Below are 20,188 nucleotides of genomic sequence, written 5' to 3'. Positions count from 1 at the left end.
GGCGCTCCACATTGCAAGGCAAGGCCATACAATAATTATGAAATACAGTCTACGTCTAAAGCAACATAACCAAGGGATGGTCCAGGGTCACCCGATCCAGCCCTAACTATAAGCCTTAGCGAAAAGGAAAGTTTTAAGCCTAATCTTAAAAGTAGAGAGGGTATCTGTCTCCCTGATCTGAATTGGGAGCTGGTTCCACAGGAGAGGAGCCTGAAAGCTGAAGGCTCTGCCTCCCATTCTACTCTTACAAACCCTAGGAACTACAAGTAAGCCCGCAGTCTGAGAGCGAAGCGCTCTAATGGGGTAATATGGTACTATGAGGTCCCTAAGATAAGATGGGACCTGATTATTCAAAACCTTATAAGTAAGAAGAAGAATTTTAAATTCTATTCTAGCATTAACAGGAAGCCAATGAAGGGAGGCCAACACGGGTGAGATATGCTCTCTCCTGCTAGTCCCCGTCAGTACTCTAGCTGCAGCATTCTGAACCAACTGAAGGCTTTTAGGGAACTTTTAGGACAACCTGATAATAATGAATTACAATAGTCCAGCCTAGAGGAAATAAATGCATGAATTAGTTTTTCAGCATCACTCTGAGACAAGACCTTTCTGATTTTAGAGATATTGCGTAAATGCAAAAGGCAGTCCTACATATTTGTTTAATATGCGCTTTGAATGACATATCCTGATCAAAAATAACTCCAAGATTTCTCACAGTATTACTAGAGATCAGGGAAATGCCATCCAGAGTAACGATCTGGTTAGACACCATGCTTCTAAGATTTGTGGGGCCAAGTACAATAACTTCAGTTTTATCTGAGTTTAAAAGCAGGAAATTAGAGGTCATCCATGTCTTTATGTCTGTAAGACAATCCTGCAGTTTAGCTAATTGGTGCGTATTCTCTGGCTTCATGGATAGATAAAGCTGGGTATCATCTGCGTAACAATGAAAATTTAAGCAATACCGTCTAATAATACTGCCCAAGGGAAGCATGTATAAAGTGAATAAAATTGGTCCTAGCACAGAACCTTGTGGAACTCCATAATTAACTTTAGTCTGTGAAGAAGATTCCCCATTTACATGAACAAACTGTAATCTATTAGACAAATATGATTCAAACCACCGCAGCGCAATGCCTTTAATACCTATGACATGCTCTAATCTCTGTAATAAAATTTTATGGTCAACAGTATCAAAAGCAGCACTGAGGTCCAACAGAACAAGCACAGAGATAAGTCCACTGTCCGAAGCCATAAGAAGATCATTTGTAACCTTCACTAATGCTGTTTCTGTACTATGATGAATTCTAAAACCTGACTGAAACTCTTCAAATAGACCATTCCTCTGCAGGTGATCAGTTAGCTGTTTTACAACTACCCTCTCAAGAATCTTTGAGAGAAAAGGAAGGTTGGAGATTGGCCTATAATTAGCTAAGATAGCTGGGTCAAGTGATGGCTTTTTAAGTAATGGTTTAATTACTGCCACCTTAAAGGCCTGTGGTACATAACCAACTAACAAAGATAGATTGATCATATTTAAGATTGAAGCATTAAATAATGGTAGGACTTCCTTGAGCAGCCTGGCAGGAATGGGGTCTAATAAGCATGTTGATGGTTTGGATGAAGTAACTAATGAAAATAACTCAGACAGAACAATCGGAGAGAAAGAGTCTAACCAAATACCGGCATCACTGAAAGCAGCCAAAGATAACGATACATCTTTGGGATGGTTATGAGTAATTTTTTCTCTAATAGTCAAAATTTTGTTAGCAAAGAAAGTCATGAAGTCATTACTAGTTAAAGTTAATGGAATACTCAGCTCAATAGAGCTCTGACTCTTTGTCAGCCTGGCTACAGTGCTGAAAAGAAACCTGGGGTTGTTCTTATTTTCTTCAATTAGTGATGAGTAGAAAGATGTCCTAGCTTCACGAAGGGCTTTCTTATAGAGCAACAAACTCTTTTTCCAGGCTAAGTGAAGATCTTCTAAATTAGTGAGACGCCATTTCCTCTCCAACTTACGGGTTATCTGCTTTAAGCTACGAGTTTGTGAGTTATACCACGGAGTCAGACACTTCTGATTTAAAGCTCTCTTTTTCAGAGGAGCTACAGCATCCAAAGTTGTCTTCAATGAGGATGTAAAACTATTGACAAGATACTCTAACTCCCTTACAGAGTTTAGGTAGCTACTCTGCTCTGTGTTGGTATATGACATTAGAGAACATAAAGAAGGAATCATATCCTTAAACCTAGTTACAGCGCTTTCTGAAAGACTTCTAGTGTAATGAAACTTATTCCCCACTGCAGGGTAGTCCATCAGGGTAAATGTAAATGTTATTAAAAAATGATCAGACAAAAGGGAGTTTTCAGGGAATACTGTTAAGTCTTCTATTTCCATACCATAAGTCAGAACAAGATCTAAAATATGATTAAAGTGGTGGGTGGACTCATTTACTTTTTGAGCAAAGCCGATAGAGTCTAATAATAGATTAAATGCAGTGTTGAGGCTGTCATTCTCAGCATCTGTGTGGATGTTAAAATCGCCCACTATAATTATCTTATCTGAGCTAAGCACTAAGTCAGACAAAAGGTCTGAAAATTCACAGAGAAACTCACAGTAACGACCAGGTGGACGATAGATAATAACAAATAAAACTGGTTTTTGGGACTTCCAATTTGGATGGACAAGACTAAGATACAAGCTTTCAAATGAATTAAAGCTCTGTCTAGGTTTTTGATTAATTAATAAGCTGGAATGGAAAATTGCTGCTAATCCTCCGCCACGGCCCGTGCTACGAGCATTCTGACAGTTAGTGTGACTCGGGGGTGTTGACTCATTTAAACTAACATATTCATCCTGCTGTAGCCAAGTTTCTGTTAGGCAGAATAAATCAATACGTTGATCAATTATTATATCATTTACCAACAGGGACTTAGAAGAAAGAGACCTAATGTTTAATAGACCACATTTAACTGTTTTAGTCTGTGGTGCAATTGAAGGTGCTATATTATTTTTTCTTTTTGAATTTTTATGCTTAAATAGATTTTTGCTAGTTATTGGTGGTCTGGGAGCAGGCACCGTCTCTACGGGGATGGGGTAATAGGGGGATGGCAGGGGGAGAGAAGCTGCAGAGAGGTGTATAAGACCACAGCTCTGCCTCCTGGTCCCAACGCTAGACAGTCACAGTTTGGAGGATCCCAAAAATTGGCCAGATTTCTAGAAATGAGAGCTGCTCCCTCTAAAGTGGGATGGATGCCGTCTCTCCTAACAAGACCAGGTTTTCCCCAGAAGCTTTGCCAATTATCAATGAAGCCCACCTCATTTTTTGGACACCACTCAGACAGCCAGCAATTCAAGGAGAACATGCGGCTAAACATGTCACTCCCGGTCTGATTGGGGAGGGGCCCAGAGAAAACAACAGAGTCCGACATTGTTTTTGCAAAGTTACACACTGATTCAATGTTAATTTTAGTGACCTCCGATTGGCGTAACCGAGTGTCATTACTGCCGACGTGAATTACAATCTTACCAAATTTACGCTTAGCCTTAGCCAGCAATTTCAAATGTCCTTCGATGTCGCCTGCTCTGGCCCCCGGAAGACAATTGACAATGGTTGCTGGTGTCGCTAACTTCACATTTCTCAAAACAGAGTCGCCAATAACCAGAGTTTGATCCTCGGTGAGTGTATCGTCGAGTGGGGAAAAACGGTTAGAGATGTGAACGGGTTGACGGTGTACACGGGGCTTCTGTTTAGGGCTACGCTTCCTCCTCACAGTCACCCAGTCAGCCTGCCTTCCCGACTGCACGGGGTCTGCCAGGGGGGAACTAACGGCGGCTAAGCTACCTTGGTCCGCACCGACTACAGGGGCCTGGCTAGCTGTAGAATTTTCCACGGTGCGGAGCCGAGCCTCCAATTCGCCCAGCCTGGCCTCCAAAGCTACGAATAAGCTGCACTTATTACATGTACCGTTACTGCTAAAAGAGGCCGAGGAATAACTAAACATTTCACACCCAGAGCAGAAAAGTACGGGAGAGACAGGAGAAGCCGCCATGCTAAAACGGCTAAGAGCTAGTAGCTACGCTAAGCTAGCGGATTCCCAAACAGGGAATCCGACACTAGACAGGCTGTGGAGCAGCACAGGTAACGCACGACAACAGTGCTAAAATAAAATAAAAATCCACTAGACAGGCTGTGGAGCAGCACAGGTAACGCACAACAACAGTGCTAAAAAATAAAATAAAATAAAAATAAAAATCCACTGGACAGGCTGTGGAGCAGCACAGGCAACGCACGACAACAGTGCTAAAACAAAATAAAAATCCACTAGACAGGCTGTGGAGCAGCACAGGTAACGCACGACAACAGTGCTAAAATAAAATAAAAATCCACTAGACAGGCTGTGGAGCAGCACAGGTAATGCACAACAACAGTGCTAAAAAAATAAAAATAAAATAAAATCCACTGGACAGGCTGTGGAGCAGCACAGGTAACGCACAACAACAGTGCTAAAAAATAAAATAAAAATAAAAATCCACTGGACAGGCTGTGGAGCAGCACAGGCAACGCACGACAACAGTGCTAAAACAAAATAAAAATCCACTAGACAGGCTGTGGAGCAGCACAGGTAACGCACAACAACAGTGCTAAAACAAAATAAAAATCCACTAGACAGGCTGTGGAGCAGCACAGGTAACGCACAACAACAGTGCTAAAACAAAATAAAAATCCACTAGACAGGCTGTGGAGCAGCACAGGTAACGCACGACAACAGTGCTAAAACAAAATAAAAATCCACTAGACAGGCTGTGGAGCAGCACAGGTAACGCACAACAACAGTGCTAAAACAAAATAAAAATCCACTGGACAGGCTGTGGAGCAGCACAGGTAACGCACAACAACAGTGCTAAAAAATAAATAAAAATAAAAATCCACTGGACAGGCTGTGGAGCAGCACAGGTAACGCACAACAACAGTGCTAAAAAATAAAATAAAATAAAAATAAAAATCCACTGGACAGGCTGTGGAGCAGCACAGGCAACGCACGACAACAGTGCTAAAACAAAATAAAAATCCACTAGACAGGCTGTGGAGCAGCACAGGTAACGCACGACAACAGTGCTAAAACAAAATAGAAATCCACTAGACAGGCTGTGGAGCAGCACAGGTAACGCACGACAACAGTGCTAAAACAAAATAAAAATCCACTAGACAGGCTGTGGAGCAGCACAGGTAACGCACAACAACAGTGCTAAAACAAAATAAAAATCCACTAGACAGGCTGTGGAGCAGCACAGGTAACGCACGACAACAGTGCTAAAACAAAATAAAAATCCACTAGACAGGCTGTGGAGCAGCACAGGTAACGCACGACAACAGTGCTAAAACAAAATAAAAATCCACTGGACAGGCTGTGGAGCAGCACAGGTAACGCACAACAACAGTGCTAAAAAATAAAATAAAATAAAAATAAAAATCCACTGGACAGGCTGTGGAGCAGCACAGGCAACGCACGACAACAGTGCTAAAACAACTAAAAATCCACTAGACAGGCTGTGGAGCAGCACAGGTAACGCACGACAACAGCACTAAATAAAAATCCACTGGACAGGCTGTGGAGCAGCACAGGTAACGCACGACAACAGCGCCCAAAAAATAAAATAAAAATAAAAATCCACTGGACAGGCTGTGGAGCAGCACAGGTAACGCACGACAACAGTGCTAAAAAATAAAATAAAAATCCACTGGACAGGCTGTGGAGCAGCACAGGTAACGCACGACAACAGTGCTAAAAAAAAAAAAATAAATAAATAAATAAAATAAAATAATAAAATAAAATCCACTGGACAGGCTGCGGAGCAGCACAGGTAACGCACGACAACAGTGCTAAAATAAAATAAAAATCCACTAGACAGGCTGTGGAGCAGCACAGGTAACGCACGACAACAGTGCCAAAAAAAATAAAATCAAAATCAAAATCCACTGGACAGGCTGTGGAGCAGCACAGGTAACGCACGACAACAGTGCTAAAATAAAATAAAAATCCACTAGACAGGCTGTGGAGCAGCACAGGTAACGCACAACAACAGTGCTAAAAAATAAAATAAAATAAAAATAAAAATCCACTGGACAGGCTGTGGAGCAGCACAGGTAACGCACAACAACAGTGCTAAAAAATAAAATAAAATAAAAATCCACTGGACAGGCTGTGGAGCAGCACAAGCAACGCACGACAACAGTGCTAAAACAAAATAAAAATCCACTAGACAGGCTGTGGAGCAGCACAGGTAACGCACGACAACAGCGCTAAATAAAAATCCACTGGACAGGCTGTGGAGCAGCACAGGTAACGCACGACAACAGCGCCCAAAAAAATAAAATAAAAATCAAAATCCACTGGACAGGCTGTGGAGCAGCACAGGTAACGCACGACAACAGTGGTAAAAAATAAAATAAAAATCCACTGGACAGGCTGTGGAGCAGCACAGGTAACGCACGACAACAGTGCTAAAAATAAAATAAAAATCCACTGGACAGGCTGTGGAGCAGCACAGGTAACGCACGACAACAGTGCTAAAAATAAATAAATAAATAAATAAATAAAATAAAATAATAAAATAAAAATCCACTGGACAGGCTGCGGAGCAGCACAGGTAACACACGACAACAGTGGTAAAAAATAAAATAAAAATCCACTAGACAGGCTGTGGAGCAGCACAGGTAACACACGACAACAGTGCCAAAAAAAAATAAAATCAAAATCAAAATCCACTGGACAGGCTGTGGAGCAGCACAGGCAACGCACGACAACAGTGCTAAAACAAAATAAAAATCCACTAGACAGGCTGTGGAGCAGCACAGGTAACGCACGACAACAGTGCTAAAATAAAATAAAAATCCACTAGACAGGCTGTGGAGCAGCACAGGTAACGCACAACAACAGTGCTAAAAAATAAAATAAAATAAAAATAAAAATCCACTGGACAGGCTGTGGAGCAGCACAGGTAACGCACAACAACAGTGCTAAAAAATAAAATAAAAATAAAAATCCACTGGACAGGCTGTGGAGCAGCACAGGCAACGCACGACAACAGTGCTAAAACAAAATAAAAATCCACTAGACAGGCTGTGGAGCAGCACAGGTAACGCACGACAACAGCGCTAAATAAAAATCCACTGGACAGGCTGTGGAGCAGCACAGGTAACGCACGACAACAGCGCCCAAAAAAATAAAATAAAAATCAAAATCCACTGGACAGGCTGTGGAGCAGCACAGGTAACGCACGACAACAGTGCTAAAAAATAAAATAAAAATCCACTGGACAGGCTGTGGAGCAGCACAGGTAACGCACGACAACAGTGCTAAAAAAAAAAATAAATAAATAAATAAATAAATAAAATAAAATAATAAAATAAAAATCCACTGGACAGGCTGCGGAGCAGCACAGGTAACACACGACAACAGTGGTAAAAAATAAAATAAAAATCCACTGGACAGGCTGCGGAGCAGCACAGGTAACACACGACAACAGTGGTAAAAAATAAAATAAAAATCCACTGGACAGGCTGTGGAGCAGCACAGGTAACACACGACAACAGTGGTAAAAAATAAAATAAAAATCCACTGGACAGGCTGTGGAACAGCACAGGTAACGCACGACAACAGTGCTAAAAAATAAAATAAAAATCCACTGAACAGGCTGTGGAGCAGCACAGGTAACACACGACAACAGTGCTAAAAATAAAATAAAAATCCACTGGACAGGCTGTGGAGCAGCACAGGTAACACACGACAACAGTGGTAAAAAAATAAAATAAAAATCCACTGGACAGGCTGTGGAGCAGCACAGGTAACACACGACAACAGTGGTAAAAAATAAAATAAAAATCCACTGAACAGGCTGTGGAGCAGCACAGGCAACGCACGACAACAGCGCCAAAAAATAAAATAAAAAACCACTGAACAGGCTGTGGAGCAGCACAGGTAACGCACGACAACAGTGCTAAAAAATAAAATAAAAATCCACTGGACAGGCTGTGGAGCAGCACAGGTAACGCACGACAACAGTGCTAAAATAAAATAAAAATCCACTAGGCAGGCTGTGGAGCAGCACGACAACAGTGCTAAAAAATAAAATAAAAATAAAAACGAAAGCGTTAGCAAGCTAGTTAGCTTGCCAACGCTGATGAAAGTTAGCTGATAAAAGAGCTCCGTCGCGATGCTTCGACCGTTAGAGGTCTTCTTTAGGCGTTGGAGCACGGTGAAAAGGTAAAAAAAAGTAAAAAAGTCTTGAAAAAGACTGTTAATTCAAAGAACTCAAACAGCTCAGTTCAAACAGCTAACAGATACAGCAGAACACCGCTGTGCTCCGGAACCAGAAAAAAGTCCACCCTCCACCACAATCAAAACAGGTGCTGGCTTCATCCTTAAATAGGGGACACCTGATTCACACCTGTTTGTTCCACAAAATTGACGAACTCACTGACTGAATGCCACACTTTTCTACTTTTTTTTTTTTTTTTTTTTACTAACAGCCCAATTTCATAGCCTTAAGAGTGTGCATATCATGAATGCTTGGTGTTGTTGGATTGTGAGAATCTACTGAATCTACTGGTACCTTGTTTCCCATGTAACAATAAGAAATATACTCAAAACCTGGATTAATCTTTTTAGCCACACAGCACTACTATTATTCTGAACACTACTGTATGTAAAAACCAACACACAAGTGACTGTAATGTGTGTGTTGGATTTTACAAATAAATGTGTATTTGTAAAATGTATTTTTTTTTTTATAAAAGGCATTTGCAAAATTGAAAATTCTGTTTGTTATTCAGAGCAATAACTGTGTGGTATTTAGGCGGGCGCTATTCACACTGCCAAGCAGTAGATGGCAGTGCTCTGTGAATAGCTCTGTGCATTTTGACCCATCTTTGTAAAGTTAACTTTTCAGTTAGCGGCAGTGGTGGGCACAGTTCCACTAATCCGCTAACCGCTAATTATCCAAGCTAATGTTTTCATTATCATATTAGCTTTTCAGATAACTTTGAAAACCATCGGCAGACTAATTATCTTCCGATAAATTTTGGTCCAATCAATTTTAGACTCCTAACATATTTTTGCAGGAGTGGTGAACAAACCTTAACATTTACAAAATTTATGAAGTTTGAAGCCCAAGACTTGAATACCTACATGTTAAATGTTTTTAGTTTTCTCTGGGCCCCTCCCCAATCGGACCGGGAGTGACATGTTTAGCCGCATGTTCTCCTTGAATTGCTGGCTGTCTGAGTGGTGTCCAAAAAATGAGGTGGGCTTCATAGATAATTGGCAAAGCTTCTGGGGAAAATCTGGTCTTGTTAGGAGAGACGGCATCCATCCCACTTTGGATGGAGCAGCTCTCATTTCTAGAAATCTGGCCAATTTTCTTAAATCCTCCAAACCGTGACTATCCAGGGTTGGGACCAGGAAGCAGAGTTGTAGTCTTACACACCTCTCTGCAGCTTCTCTCCCCCTGCCATCCCCTCATTACCCCATCCCCGTAGAGACGGTGTCTGCTCCCAGACCACCAATAACCAGCAAAAATCTATTTAAGCATAAAAATTCAAAAAGAAAAAATATGGCACCTTCAACTGCACCACAGACTAAAACAGTTAAATGTGGTCTATTAAACATTAGGTCTCTCTCTTCTAAGTCCCTGTTGGTAAATGATATAATAATTGATCAACATATTGATTTATTCTGCCTTACAGAAACCTGGTTACAGCAGGATGAATATGTTAGTTTAAATGAGTCAACACCCCCGAGTCACACTAACTGTCAGAATGCTCGTAGCACGGGCCGAGGCGGAGGATTAGCAGCAATCTTCCATTCCAGCTTATTAATTAATCAAAAACCCAGACAGAGCTTTAATTCATTTGAAAGCTTGACTCTTAGTCTTGTCCATCCAAATTGGAAGTCCCAAAAACCAGTTTTATTTGTTATTATCTATCGTCCACCTGGTCGTTACTGTGAGTTTCTCTGTGGATTTTCAGACCTTTTGTCTGACTTAGTGCTTAGCTCAGATAAGATAATTATAGTGGGCGATTTTAACATCCACACAGATGCTGAGAATGACAGCCTCAACACTGCATTTAATCTATTATTAGACTCTATTGGCTTTGCTCAAAATGTAAATGAGTCCACCCACCACTTTAATCATATCTTAGATCTTGTTCTGACTTATGGTATGGAAATAGAAGACTTAACAGTATTCCCTGAAAACTCCCTTCTGTCTGATCATTTCTTAATAACATTTACATTTACTCTGATGGACTACCCAGCAGTGGGGAATAAGTTTCATTACACTAGAAGTCTTTCAGAAAGCGCTGTAACTAGGTTTAAGGATATGATTCCTTCTTTATGTTCTCTAATGCCATATAACAACACAGTGCACAGTAGCTACCTAAACTCTGTAAGTGAGATAGAGTATCTCGTCAATAGTTTTACATCCTCATTGAAGACAACTTTGGATGCTGTAGCTCCTCTGAAAAAGAGAGCTTTAAATCAGAAGTGCCTGACTCCGTGGTAGAACTCACAAACTCGTAGCTTAAAGCAGATAACCCGTAAGTTGGAGAGGAAATGGCGTCTCACTAATTTAGAAGATCTTCACTTAGCCTGGAAAAAGAGTCTGTTGCTCTATAAAAAAGCCCTCCGTAAAGCTAGGACATCTTTCTACTCATCACTAATTGAAGAAAATAAGAACAACCCCAGGTTTCTTTTCAGCACTGTAGCCAGGCTGACAAAGAGTCAGAGCTCTATTGAGCTGAGTATTCCATTAACTTTAACTAGTAATGACTTCATGACTTTCTTTGCTAACAAAATTTTAACTATTAGAGAAAAAATTACTCATAACCATCCCAAAGACGTATCGTTATCTTTGGCTGCTTTCAGTGATGCCGGTATTTGGTTAGACTCTTTCTCTCCGATTGTTCTGTCTGAGTTATTTTCATTAGTTACTTCATCCAAACCATCAACATGTCTATTAGACCCCATTCCTACCAGGCTGCTCAAGGAAGCCCTACCATTATTTAATGCTTCGATCTTAAATATGATCAATCTATCTTTGTTAGTTGGCTATGTGCCACAGGCTTTTAAGGTGGCAGTAATTAAACCATTACTTAAAAAGCCATCACTTGACCCAGCTATCTTAGCTAATTATAGGCCAATCTCCAACCTTCCTTTTCTCTCAAAAATTCTTGAAAGGGTAGTTGTAAAACAGCTAACTGATCATCTGCAGAGGAATGGTCTATTTGAAGAGTTTGTCAGGTTTTAGAATTCATCATAGTACAAAAACAGCATTAGTGAAGGTTACAAATGATCTTCTTATGGCCTCGGACAGTGGACTCATCTCTGTGCTTGTTCTGTTAGACCTCAGTGCTGCTTTTGATACTGTTGACCATAAAATTTTATTACAGAGATTAGAGCATGCCATAGATATTAAAGGCACTGCGCTGCGGTGGTTTGAATCATATTTGTCTAATAGATTACAATTTGTTCATGTAAATGGGGAATCTTCTTCACAGACTAAAGTTAATTATGGAGTTCCACAAGGTTCTGTGCTAGGACCAATTTTATTCACTTTATACATGCTTCCCTTAGGCAGTATTATTAGACGGTATTGCTTAAATTTTCATTGTTACGCAGATGATACCCAGCTTTATCTATCCATGAAGCCAGAGGACACACACCAATTAGCTAAACTGCAGGATTGTCTTACAGACATAAAGACATGGATGACCTCTAATTTCCTGCTTTTAAACTCAGATAAAACTGAAGTTATTGTACTTGGCCCCACAAATCTTAGAAACATGGTGTCTAACCAGATCCTTACTCTGGGTGGCATTACCCTGACCTCTAGTAATACTGTGAGAAATCTTGGAGTTATTTTTGATCAGGATATGTCATTCAAAGCGCATATTAAACAAATATGTAGGACTGCTTTTTTGCATTTATGCAATATCTCTAAAATTAGAAAGGTCTTGTCTCAGAGTGATGCTGAAAAACTAATTCATGCATTTATTTCCTCTAGGCTGGACTATTGTAATTCATTATTATCAGGTTGTCCTAAAAGTTCCCTGAAAAGCCTTCAGTTAATTCAAAATGCTGCAGCTAGAGTACTGACGGGGACTAGAAGGAGAGAGCATATCTCACCCATATTGGCCTCTCTTCATTGGCTTCCTGTTAATTCTAGAATAGAATTTAAAATTCTTCTTCTTACTTATAAGGTTTTGAATAATCAGGTCCCATCTTATCTTAGGGACCTCGTAGTACCATATCACCCCAATAGAGCGCTTCGCTCTCAGACTGCAGGCTTACTTGTAGTTCCTAGGGTTTGTAAGAGTAGAATGGGAGGCAGAGCCTTCAGCTTTCAGGCTCCTCTCCTGTGGAACCAGCTCCCAATTCAGATCAGGGAGACAGACACCCTCTCTACTTTTAAGATTAGGCTTAAAACTTTCCTTTTTGCTAAAGCTTATAGTTAGGGCTGGATCAGGTGAACCTGAACCATCCCTTAGTTATGCTGCTATAGACTTAGACTGCTGGGGGGTTCCCATGATGCACTGTTTCTTTCTTTTTTTGCTCTGTATGCACCACTCTGCATTTAATCATTAGTGATCGATCTCTGCTTCCCTCCACAGCATGTCTTTTTCCTGGTTCTCTCCCTCAGCCCCAACCAGTCCCAGCAGAAGACTGCCCCTCCCTGAGCCTGGTTCTGCTGGAGGTTTCTTCCTGTTAAAAGGGAGTTTTTCCTTCCCACTGTAGCCAAGTGCTTGCTCACAGGGGGTCGTTTTGACCGTTGGGGTTTTACATAATTATTGTATGGCCTTGCCTTACAATATAAAGCACCTTGGGGCAACTGTTTGTTGTGATTTGGCGCTATATAAAAAAAAATTGATTGATTGAATTGATTGATAGTATATGTACATTTCGGTCCGCTGCAAACAGACGAGAACTAGTTCCAGGAGAAACTGCTCTATCCTCTGCAAGTAAAGGAGAACTGGTCACAGAAAAGAAAAAAACCTAATTTCTTTTGACCCCATACTGATGCGCTGGCAATATCTTCCAAGTCATCCAGAGGCCTACAGTTTTAACTTATGGTTAATATTTTAACCAAACTAATTTCAGACAAGTTATTTAAATTAACGTCACGTCTGAAGTTTTATAAAGTGAAAATATCAGATATATGTTTTAGTTTTAAAGTAATGCACTAATTTTGAAGGTTTTAGTGTGGACATGCTGTGTCCAGGTGCATTATGGGTAATCTCAGTACATTGACGACAGGAGAAATGCATTTGAGATGCTCTGATCAGGCTCCACATTGACAACAGCATTAAACCCTTTGTATATTGTGCCTAAAACTCTTGTGAATATATTCTCTGGGTTTATAGACATTGTTATTGTTTGTTTTATGTAAAAATGCCAGAAGAAGCCCAGGTTGCTTCTCCATTATTTTCAATTGGATTAATTGTGAGCTGCAATCGCTTCTTTTTGCTCTTTAGAATCCTGCTTATGTCAAACTCTGTCACCTTTGTTCCAGAGCCATATATATAAGATGTCTGAAATTCAGTTTACGTTTATTAAATTCCACAAAAGTAGCAGACACGTATTATCTGGAATATTTGTTTTGGCACATTTTCACGGTCTCTACTGCCATCTACCGGCCAGTAGTGTTCATGGCAGTATGAGCATCTCGACGTCAGTAGAAGGCAGTGTTCTATTTATTTTGACCCTGGTTATATCAGACGGTTGTCTTATCACAACTTGACTTTTTGGCTCTTTTTTTTTAACAAATAAAAAAGGCATATTTTACAAAAGCACATTTATATGTAAACACCAACACACACCTCCATTAACGTGTTGGTTTTTACATAGAATGAATGAGTCAACCAATCAGTGTTCGTGGAGGCTCATTTACCCATAAACCCTTTGGCATCTGTCTGTGTTTGTTACAAAACTTCAGAATTAGTGCATTATTTAAAATCAAAAGATATGTGTTATATTTTAACTTTGTACAAATGACAGAATTGACATTAATGGAGTTATTCTATCCAGATTATTTTGATGATTATAAATCAAAACCATAAGTCAAAACTGCTTTATTTTCCACAACCGCTGCCTCACTGCGGCACTGCTGTATTCTGTTAAGGAATAATGACTTGTTTTATGTGTGTAGAATTGAGCTAAGCTCCTCTCAATTGCTTCACTCCTACAAAATATGTAGTAAACAGGAGCTTCCAGCAGTGGGCAGGACACACAGACAGACTTGCTAACTCATTGTTTGGGTCTGTGGTCGCCTTTGATGCTACCAGAAGCAGTCATGGTGTTAAAACTCAAAATCAGCTTGTTTGTTGCAAGGGTACCAGAAGCAATACTGAAAGTTATTGGTTGGCTGTAGCTTCTGATAAATTTTTGGGTGGTTTATCAGTTTAGCTTTATAAAAGATAACTTTTCAGTTAGCTGAATAGCTGTTATCGAAGCTAATTTTTTTTTGTTAGCTGTGCCCACCACTGGTTAGTGGGTTAGCGGTTATCAAAGCTAACTGTTTGGTTAGCTGTGCCCACTACTGTCCGTTACATATATATAACCGGTTTTTGTCCGTTTTATACATAATGGATTGTGTCCGTTTTATGATTATAATGGACAAAATTCGCTGGTCCACCCGAATCCATTATATGTGAGTTTTACTGTATTTGCATTGTCTGACAAATGTGTCCTTAATAGCAAACTGTCTGCAGGTGTCCTCCACGTCCATCTGCAGTTTTTGTTCCCAGGTAGGGATGGGTGTTAAAATGTTATCGATATCGATTCCACTTATCGATACCTCTTGTGAATTTTCTGTCAACATTTTAAATTGGTCACTGTATCCTTGACCTCTGGACATAAATAAAAATAAATAAAATCTGTAATGTCTGTCAAAAGCATTTCCTTTCAGACATTTTGACATGAATGTCACTCCATGCCTCCAAAACAGGGATGAAGTGGAGGTGTAAGAGTCACTTAGGTGTTCACAGGAAACAGTTATTTATTTCTATATTTATTTATGTTCATTGTTAGTTGGTTTTATGTTTTCCCAAACTGCAATTGTTTTTTTCCCTCCCAAAATAAGACGTCCTGCGCTGACGTGCAGCAACCTGCTTAACTCAGCTCAGAGATATGGAGTGACATTCATGCCAAAATGTCTGAAAGGAAATGCTTTTGATGGTTGGTGGCCATCTTGGATATGCAAATTGGAGTATCTCACATCACTCACAGATCATTTACATAGTAACATTTACATAATTTTGCAAATTAGCTAATTAAATATGCAAGATACAAAAATGGACATGGTTTTAATAAATTCTACAGAAAAAATTGCCCTAGAAACAGCTGAGAAATCCTTGGGAGACTCTAATCGAATCGATAGAGGCTTTGCCCTGTCTGAAGTGGCATTGTTTCGCCAAAGTTGTGAATTGGTTGTACACATGTAAATGTGATGCTTTAATATTTATCCACTCTGCGACCTGAAAACGCCAGATAAAACATTGATACGACACAAAACTTTTGCAGATATGCCTGAATTCATTGCTGTGTAGATGGGCTCTTAGCTCATGCTGTTCCAGGTTTTGTTTTGTTTTTTTTTCAGAAGTAGTTGGTGTTTTCTCTGCTGTTTGAGACATTGAACTTTCCATAGGATGCCCCCCCCCCCCCCCGCCCCTTCAGTTGCACCCACTAAATTGGTCTCTGTTTATAAGCATGTACATGAATTATTTGCCATAAATAGGCTACAATCATTACATATTTGTAAGTCAAATGATTTCATATACATAATAGAATCGTCTTTATTGTCATTGTTGCAGGGTAACAATGAAATTGGGAAATGCATTGCACTTTGAGGAGAACATTGCAGGAACCTCCTCAATAATTTCTATTTATGGTCTCTTGCTCAGTGTTCACAGCAGCTGTCAAGTCATAGACTATTAATATTGTAATTGTCTCACAAAAGATGTCTGTCTGTCTGTGAGTTTTGATGACAGGTCTTATCCCTCAGTGATGGAATTTCTTCACCTCAGAGCCTTTATTCTTGTACAGCTGCAGCAGGCAGTGCCTTCAAAGTTTTTTTTGTGGAAGTCGAAGTGCTCAGCACAGCTCTTCTATCTTTCAGGCTAATTATGTGCTGATGAATGATGATCTTCTACTGACTCAGCAGCCAGAGTATGATGTGATCCTGTGCCTAAGTGTGACAAAGTGGGTTCACCTGAATTGGGGAGACTGTGGACTCAAGAGGCTCTTTCAGAGAGTCTACAGACATCTCCATCCTGGAGGACTGTTCATCCTGGAGCCACAGTCCTGGGAGTCATACACCAGGAGGAAGAAACTGACTGTAAGAAACTGTGATGTGGGCCATGACTTCAGAAACAACTTTGTGGTCCAAGTTGTTAAAGTAAAATTCAAAGCACTTTTATTTGTCAAAGGTTATTGATGTACTGAAAATTATTGTATATAAAATTAGCAGAATTGTAACAGATACCTATTTTCTGTCTGACTTTGCAGGACAATATTCGCAAGAATTATCACAGTATTCACCTCAAACCTGATCAGTTTACAGAATACCTCATTAATGAGGTGGGCTTCACAAGTTTTCGGTGTCTTGAGGCCCCCAAGTGTTCAGTAAGAGGTAATTCATTGGTTTATCAGATCACATTCTACACTATTGTAGCTTCATACTGTGCTTCTCTCTCTTTCTTTCTCTCACCCCACCCCCACCCCACCCCAATCATTACAGGCTTCCAGAGGCCAATCTACTTATTTCACAAATAAACACTTCTGCTTCAAGTGTGGTTATGAGAAGCCTAAACCACCACCATGACCAATGTATAAACAATCCAGCCAGCTGCACCAGACTGCAAGGAATCATCTGATTGCAAACATTATTGCATCTTGAAGACCAGAACCAGAAAGTAAAGTTAACAAGGGCAATATTTGCCTTAAATTGTACCAGTGAACCCACACCTTAAACTTGTGTAAGATCTTCGTAAGGCACAATCTAGATAGCAATTTTGATCACAATTCACGAAGACCTCATCAAATTATCCGGGTTTCAGACACCCAGCTCCTTGGGGTCAAAATTAGAATGGGGGCAGAGAATGTGCCCAAAATCAAACATATCCAAGTGATTAGTGAGATGACCTTGTGTACAAATTTTCACCTTCATGTAGCCTGTGTCCTTGCATATAAACAAGGTCGTCCATGACCACCGTTAGAATCAAAATGCCCCAATGTCAAACTTGTCTGAGGTCTTTCAGAGGTGATGTACACCAAGTTTCACTTGGTACATGCTGACCACATGGATGCGCGCATACACACATTCAAGATGTTCCTATACTTGGCCTGCTTTCGGTGATGCAAATAAGGGAAGAATCTCCTGAACGTGCAATTTATTTTAAAGAGATCCATAGTAAATTAAGATTGGAATCTCCAGCGTACTACCAAATGCAGTGATAATGATACTCCTGTATGATGCATGTCTGTATAGTTTGTCTTTAGCTGTAATTCTGTTACGACCACCACCGAATACATTTAATCTGTGTTGGGCCACAGGACAGAGGGCAGGCTTTTGGCTCTGTAGTGAATCAGTGTCTCCATATTGGGCAGCGCAGTCTCATTTGAGGGCGGGCGCTAAAGGGGTAAAATATGACACATATGACATACTTTCTGACATAATAATCACCGGCCTTGAATTACACCCTGCCTCGTTTAGTTCCTGTGTCTGAGCGCAGTTTGAAAAAAATAAACAGCCGGCCTTTTAATCAAGGAAACATGGTCCCATGTTCCTCGACTTGGCGAGTGTCAGTGCTAAACTTCATTTTGTACCTCTGTTACTGGGCATGTACAGACTGCTCTGTCCAATACACGCGATGGGTTTTTAATGGAGTACATTATGATGGGGCGGGGTGTTTTGTCCAATGTGAGTGAAAATCCATTAATACAAAATCTATTATATACGGTGTTTATTACATGGAAAACCATACAAAAGCATTGGGACCTTTGGGTTTTGTCTGGGTAGTGAATATTCGGTTTATACGATGACCGTCTAGGCTAGTTTTGCTGCATTGTTTGTCACTCAAAATATTTTTAACCTAGACAATTTGTTTTTAGATGTTTTTTGGGTTAAACTTTTCATTCTGGAGGATCGTGGTATGTGGGTGTGTTTTTTGTTGTTATTGTTTTTTTGTTTGTTTGTTTTTATAAATTGGCCCAGTAATGATTTTGAATGCAAACACTCACAAGCAAAATGGCTATACAGTGTAAGCTTATGGGGCAAGCTTAAAACTTTGTAGTAAAATGTTTTTGTTGCCATTAAGTAGATAACATCAGAAGTGTCTATTAGCATGGACAGAATCACAATGGTACACATTTGCATTTGCCTCCGTAAATGTTAAGAAATATTTTAAAACGACTTATCTTAGCTTGCGTCTGTTTTGGAAATGCCGTGTTGTAAAAGGCATCACAGGTTGATCGTTGAGGGGCACATTCTTCTGCTCCCAACAGGAATGAGCACCTCATTGACTGACTGTCCAATGAAAAGTTACAACCAAAAACATCTTTTCAAAATGGGATTTTGGGGGGGGGGGGGGGTGTCCAGGTTGAAAAAAAAAATCTTGATGTGCTCCTTTAAATCCTGAGATGGTAATATAGGCTTTTATTTTGGTAATTAAAGCCATAGATTTGCTCTCTGTAGATAATGGTTTCTAAAGAATGCTTAGCTGAATGAACCTTAACCTGTAAAAGAACTGATAAATTGTACATTTAGGTCTGTATGCATTTCAGCATTTAACATTATTTTAGCTATTTGAAATGAAATTGGTGAATAACACCTTTAAAATCAGCTATAGACTTTTTACCAGCTATAAAGTGATGTATGTTTATGTGATTTGGATGAAAAGATCCTTAAAGCTGGCAGTCTGAACTATGGTCTGATCTAAGAGTGTGCACCAGTGCTGCATAACCGTCCAAGTAGATCTGCAGTCCAGGTCTGTTTGCTTCAGTCAACTGTTACTTGTCCATTTGGCTTTGTTCAGTTTTTCAACAATTGCGCACCTATTTACTGGCTTGGGCTCAGGAAGACAAGCTCATAATTGCTATTTATTTTCAACTCTTAGTGTTGTGTGAACCTGTGTCTATGTTCACATGCATATTGACCTATCTGTATAAATAATCCTCCTGAGACCCAGACCATTCATTATGTCCTCTGTAGTGGGCAAAAAAAAACAAAAAAACATACTCTTTCTCTCCACCCAGTTCTCAGGAGGATATTGGTTTTGATGATGGTATGAAAGATTCAAAGATGAAAACAATTGTAATTCTATAAAATAAAATGGCTTATCTAAATGATAATCATTCAAGATGAGTGTAGTAAAATGGTCAAGGGAAATAAAATCCTTACTCATCTCGCTGCTTATACAACTAAGAGAACAAACAAAAAAAATTAACCCCCTGGTTTGTCAGTGGCGGCAAACTGAATTTCATTGTGCATTTTATTTTGAAGGAGTTGTTCAAAAGTAGTACTTGGCAGGTTTGTGATCATGATGCTGGTCAACCTCTTAGAAACTGAAAACATTCTATCGAATTTCTGGATTATTTCGTGACAAAGTGTTTAAGTTGTATTGCTAACAGGGTTTTAGTAGTAACATGTCACACTGGATGACAACCAAAACATGTCAATATACAAGATGAAAAGTAATGTTTTGTGTTTTTAAGAAATCGTTGGCCATTTCTGCAGACTTCCAGGACTTTTTTGTTGTTATTTAAATACATTTGATTTGCTTAAGAATTTCATCAAATCTCTTCATGAGTGATTTACTCCTGTTGGACCCTCCTTTCTAATGGTAGGAGGTGTATTTGAACATTAACTCAAAACTGTTTACTCAAGATAATTCGGTACAGAGACCACAGGAACATTACTGTAGTATGCAGTAATTTTATTTATTTATTTTTTTTATTATTTTTTTTAGTTATTCTTATAAATCAGTCAAGCTGCAGCTCCATCTTACATTGTTTACAATGTTGACTGAGTGTAAAATCAGAAAGAGGGGTCTGTTTTTAATCGGTTTGCTCAGCATTTTCAGCTGTATGAATCTCCAAATGTTGATAGTTTTCTATGGTCTGAAATTAAATT

General features: G+C 39.7%; 1 pseudogene; it reads left to right on the top strand.

Annotated features, from left to right (window-relative positions):
• LOC117517968 overlaps positions 1-16,958 on the top strand; it is a 37,075-nt pseudogene extending 20,117 nt beyond the window's left edge.
• The last annotated feature ends 3,230 nt before the right edge of the window (positions 16,959-20,188 follow it).

The sequence above is a fragment of the Thalassophryne amazonica genome, chromosome 9, assembly GCF_902500255.1.
Source record: "Thalassophryne amazonica chromosome 9, fThaAma1.1, whole genome shotgun sequence".
NCBI lineage: Eukaryota > Metazoa > Chordata > Actinopteri > Batrachoidiformes > Batrachoididae > Thalassophryne > Thalassophryne amazonica.
This window is presented reverse-complemented; position numbering and strand designations above follow the sequence as displayed.